Below are 6000 nucleotides of genomic sequence, written 5' to 3'. Positions count from 1 at the left end.
AAAGTGGGGATCCTAACTGACCTAAGACAGGGATTTTTTTTTTTACTAGCAATGTAATTTTCTGACTTCAACTGTACATATCTCTACATATACAGTTGAAGTCGGAAGTTTACATACACCTTAGCCAAATACATTTAAACTCAGTTTTTCACAATTACTGACATTTAATCCTAGTAAAAATTCCCTGTTTTAGGCCAGTTAGGATCACCACTTTATTTTATTTTATCTCTACATATATAGACCTACAGGTACCAAGTTATCTCTACATTTATAGACCTACATGTACTGTACCTACATGTCTCTACATACAGTATCTCAACATATATCGACCTACATGTACCTGCATATCTCTACATATATAGACCTACATGTACCTACATGTCTCTACATATATAGACCTACATGTACCTACATGTCTCTACATATATAGACCTACATGTACCTACATGTCTCTACATACTGTATATAGTCCTACATCTCTATGATCAAAATAAATGTCTAGCACCAAGGAGGACCATCACAGGGTTGTAAATCTGACGATTAACTGAAGGCTTGTACATACACACTGATGGATGGGTGGTGAGTCAGACTTGCATTAAACTGATTTGGTAGATATACTTGACATGTTCTGCAGCACAAGCACATTGTCTCTTATGCTTGTGTCTGCCATGGTCATTTATCATCAAAATATATGCAAGTTGAAACAGTTTGGCATGAGCCATCAAATCTTCAAAAAGTTATACAGCTGAGAGCATCTTGACTGGCTGCATCACTGCTTGGTATGGCAATAGCACCACCTTTGATTGGCCCAGCTCCCTGCCATCAGGGGCCCAGCTCCCTGCCATCCAGGACCTCTGTATCAGGCGGTGTGAAAGGAAGACCCAGGAAATCGTTAAAGTCTCCAACCACCCAAGCCATAAACTATTCTCTCTGCTACCTGTGCATCAAGACACCAACAGGCTCCTTAAAACTTACGGCTGAGATCCCGTTAACGGGATCGACTTGACAACAGCCAGTGAAAGTGCAGGGCGCCAAATTCAAACAACAGAAATCTCATAATTAAAATTCCTCAAGCATACAAGTATTTTACACCATTTTAAAGATAAACTTGTTGTTAATCCCACCACAGTGTCCGATTTCAAAAAGGCTTTACGACGAAAGCACACCATTTGATTATGTTAGGTCAGTACCTAGTCACAGAAAAACACAGCCATTTTTCCAGCCAAAGAGAGGAGTCACAAAAAGCAGAAATAGACATAAAATGAATCACTAACCTTTGATGATCTTCATCAGATGACACTCATAGGACTTCATGTTACACAATACATGTATGTTTTGTTCGATAAAGTTCATATTTATATCCAAAAATCTTAGTTTACATTGGCACGTTATGTTCAGTAATGTTTTGCCTCCAAAACATCCGGTGATGTCAGAAATAAGTCAGAAATAGCATTATAAATATTCACTTACCTTTGATGATCTTCATCAGAACGCACAACCAGGAATCCCAGTTCCACAATAAATGTTTGTTTTGTTCGATAAAGTCCAAAATGTATGTCCAAATACCTCCTTTTTGTATGTCCAAATACCTCCTTTTTGTTCGCGCGTTTAGTTCAAAAATCCAAATTCATGACGCGCAGGCAAGGCGTGTCAAACATGTCAAACGATGTATAGAATCAATCTTTACGATGTTTTTAACATAAATCCTCAATAATGTTTAAACCGGAGAATTCCTTTGTCTTCAGAAATGCAATGGAACGCAAGCTAACTCTCACGGGGGCGCGCCTGAGTGAGCTCATTGCACTCTGCCAGACCCTTGACTCAAACAGCTCTCATTCCCCCCTCCTTCACAGTATAAGCCTGAAACAAGGTTCTAAAGACTGTTGACATCTAGTGGAAGCCTTAGGAAGTGCAATATGACCCCATAGACACTGTATATTGGATAGGCAAACCTATAAAACTCAGATTTCCTGGTTGGATTTTTTCTCAGGTTTTTGCCTGCCATATGAGTTCTGTTATACTCACAGACATCATTCAAACCGTTTTAGAAACTTCAGAGTGTTTTCTATCCAAATCTACTAATAATATGCATATCTTAGCGTCTGGGCCTGAGTATCAGGCAGTTTACTCTGGTTACCTTATTCATCCAAGCTACTCAATACTGCCCCCAGCCATAAGAAGTTAACAGCTTCTATCCCCATGCCATAAGACTGCTAAATAGCTAATCAAATAGCTAACAAAATGGCTACACGGACTATCTGAGTTGACCTTTGTATTTGATTCTTATATTTGCACTCTGTGGGCTTTACACACTACGCACACTGATACTCCAACACACAGACAAACACTCACGCCATCATTTGCTCGCACACACATAACATGCACATACATTTACACTGACTCTACAGACACACACACACACTCACTCACAGACAATCACTATATTCGCTGCTGCTACTCTATTTATCATATATCCTGGTACCTAGTCACCTTACCCCTTTACAAATCTACCTCTATCCATCCAGTTTCCCTGCACATTGTAAATATGGTACTGGAACTGACCTTGTATATTGTATGCTTACTTGCTTGATCGTGTTCTTATTTTTATTTCTCTTTATTTCTCTTGTTCTACCTTGTTATTTCTAGTATCAACATGGCGCCGACAGAGATGGTCGCCTTGCTTTGCGTTCTTAGGAAACTATGCAATATTTAGTTTTTTTATGTATTTTTTCTTACACTGTTACCCCAGGAAATCTTAAGTCTTATTACATACAGCCGGGAAGAACTATTGGATATAAGAGCAACTTACCAACATTACGACCAGGAATACGACTTTCCCGAAGCAGACCGTCTGTTTGGACCACCACCCAGGACAATGGATCGGATCCCAGTAGGCGAACCAAAACAATGGTGCCGCAGAAGGGGCAGGCGGAGCGGTCTTCTGGTCAGGCTCCATAGATGGGCACATCGCTCACCGCTCCCGAGTATACTACTCGCCAATGTCTAATCTCTTGACAACAAGGTAGACAAAATTCAAGCAGGGGTTGCCTTCCAGGGAGACATCAGAGATTGTAACATTCTCTGCTTCACGGAAACATGGCTCACTCGGGATATGTTATCAGTCGGTACAGCCACCCGGTTTCTTCACGCATCGCGCTGACAGAAACAAACATCTCTCTGGTAAGAAGAAGGGCGGGGGTGTATGCCTTATGATTAACGAGTTGTGGTGTGATCATAACAACATACAGGAACTCAAGTCCTTTTGTTCACCTGACCTAGAAATCCTTACAATCAAATGCCGACCACATTATCCACCAAGATAATTATTTTTTATTATTATCACAGCTGTGTATATCCCCCCCCCCCCCCCCCAAGCAGACACCTCGACAGCCCTGAAAGAACCTCATTGGAATCTATGTAAACTGGAAACCACATATCCCGAGGCTGCATTTATTGTAGCTGGGGATTTTAACAAAGCTAATCTGAATACAAGGCTCCCTAAATTTTATCAGCATATCGAATGCGTGACCTGGGCTGGCAGCATTCTGGATCATTGCTACTCTAACTTCCGCAACCCATGCAAAGCCCTCCCTCACCCTCCTTTCAGCAAATCTGACCACAACTCCATTTTGTTGCTCCCAGCTTATAGACAGAAACTTAAACAGGAAACACCCGCGCTCAGGTCTGTTCAATGCTGTTCCAACCAATCTGATTCCACGCTTCAAGATTGCTTCGATCACATGGACTGGGATATGTTCCGGATAGCCTCAGACAACAACATTGATGTATACACTGATTCGGTGAGTGAGTTTATTAGCAAGTGCATCGGTGATGTTGTACCCACTGCGACTATTAAAACCTTCCCCAACCAGAAACCGTGGATTGATGGCAGCATTTGCGCAAAACTGAAAGTGCAAACCACCGCTTTTAATCATGGCAAGGCGACCAGAAACATGACCGAATACAAACAGTGTAGCTATTCCCTCCGCAAGGCAATCAAACAAGCTAAGCGTATAGAGACAAAGTGGAGTCGCAATTCAATGGATCAGACACAAGACGTATGTGGCAGGGTCTACAGTCAATCACGGATTACAAAAATAAAACCAGCCCCGTCACGGACAACAACGTCTTGCTCCCAGAAAAATTAAACAACATCTTTGGTCGCGTTGAGGACAATACAGTGCCATTGACATGGCTTGTTACCAAAACCTGTGGGCTCTCCTTCACCGCAGCCAACTTGAGTAAAACATTTAAACGTGTTAACCCTCGCAAGGCTGCCGCCCAGATGGCATCCCTAGCCGCGTCCTCAGCGCATACGCAGACCAGCTGGCTGGTGTGTTTACGGACATATTCAATCAATCCCTATCCCAGTCTGCTGTTCCCACAGGCCACCATAGTCAAGCACCATATCACCTCCACCCTACCTGACACCCTAGACCCACTCCAATTTGCTTACCGCCCCAATAGGTCCACATACGACGCAATCGCAATCACACTGCACACTGCCCTAATCCATCGGGACCAGAGGAATACCTATGTAAGAATGCTGTTCACCGATTACAGCTCAGCATTTAACACCACAGTACCCTCCAAACTCGTCATTAACCTCTTGAGCCTATGGGGGCGCCATTTCGACTTTGTAAAAATGAGTTCCCAAATTAAACTGCCTCGTACTCAATTCTTGCTCGTACAATATGCATATTATTATTACTATTGGATAGAAAACACTCTCTAGTTTCTAAAACCGTTTGAATTATTTCTCTGAGTGAAACAGAACTCATTCTGCAGGACATTTCCTGTCAGGGAGTGAGATTTCAGAAATCGAGGTCCCTGTTCTGAGGTCAGTTTATAAGTCCCCATGTAAGCCATCGGGCTACATGCACTGCATACGTCTTCCTCTAGATGTCAGTAAGCGGGGAGAATTTGAATGGAGTGGATTGCGCAATCTGGGACCCTATATAAGACCGTGGAACGGAAGTACCGTCCTTTTCAACGGTGCGCCTGGCGCAAGAAGACATCACAATGGCGTCCTGCAAACGCTTTCGTTTTAGTAGTTCTATATCTCCGGTCATGTTTTTATTCGTTATAGGTGTTAAAGACATCATAAGGTAGTTAATTTAAACCGACTTATAGCAGTTTATAGCAGTTTATTGCGATTTTCTGGGATTTCTTTGTCATGCGCTTTCACGAGTTGGACACCTCTCCAGTGGGTGGCTATCGTTAGCTGCTATTTCGACAGGAGAAGAGGACATCTTTCAACCCAAAGACGATTGTTCTGGAGAAAGGACACCTTGCCCAAGATTCTGATGGAAGCTCAGCTAATAGTAAGCAGTCTTTATGCTGTTAATTCGTACTTATGTTGACAAATGTCAAATAATAATTCCGCCATGAATTTCGGTGCGTCTCGCTTTAGCGCACGCTGTATGCTTGAAGTAACGTTAATTTTAAAAATGTAACCCAGCGATTGCATTAAGAACTAATTTGTCTTTCAATTGCTGTCCAACCTGTATTTTTTTTGTCAAGTTTATGAATAGTTTTCGATTAGAATAGGTGCCTCTCCAAGATGGCGCGGGACAGATTGCTTGACGTTTTGGCCACTAATCACATTGTATAACCACGATTTGTGCCGCTAAATATGCACATTTTCGAACAAACTCTATATGCATTGTGTAATATGATGTTATAGGACTGTCATCTGAAGAATTCTGAGAAGGTTAGTGAAAAAATTAATATCTTTTGGTGGTTTATACGTTATCGCTATGTTTGGCTTGAATCAATGTTTTAATCCAAGATGGCGTAGCAGTCAGATGTCCTTTGTCCTCGTCCTGTCCCGTGTATATATATTTTATATATTTTCTTCGCATTTCTTTTTATATATATATTTTTTCTTCTTAAAAACTCAACTTCAAAACACTCTCCGGCAACCCACCTCACCAAATGTGGTGCGGATCTGTTTTTTTCCTCAAAGGTATTATTCACCTCGTATCCGAAATCTACAAC

Source organism: Salvelinus namaycush, chromosome 17, assembly GCF_016432855.1.
Source record: "Salvelinus namaycush isolate Seneca chromosome 17, SaNama_1.0, whole genome shotgun sequence".
Taxonomy (NCBI): Eukaryota; Metazoa; Chordata; class Actinopteri; order Salmoniformes; family Salmonidae; genus Salvelinus; species Salvelinus namaycush.
This window is presented reverse-complemented; position numbering follows the sequence as displayed.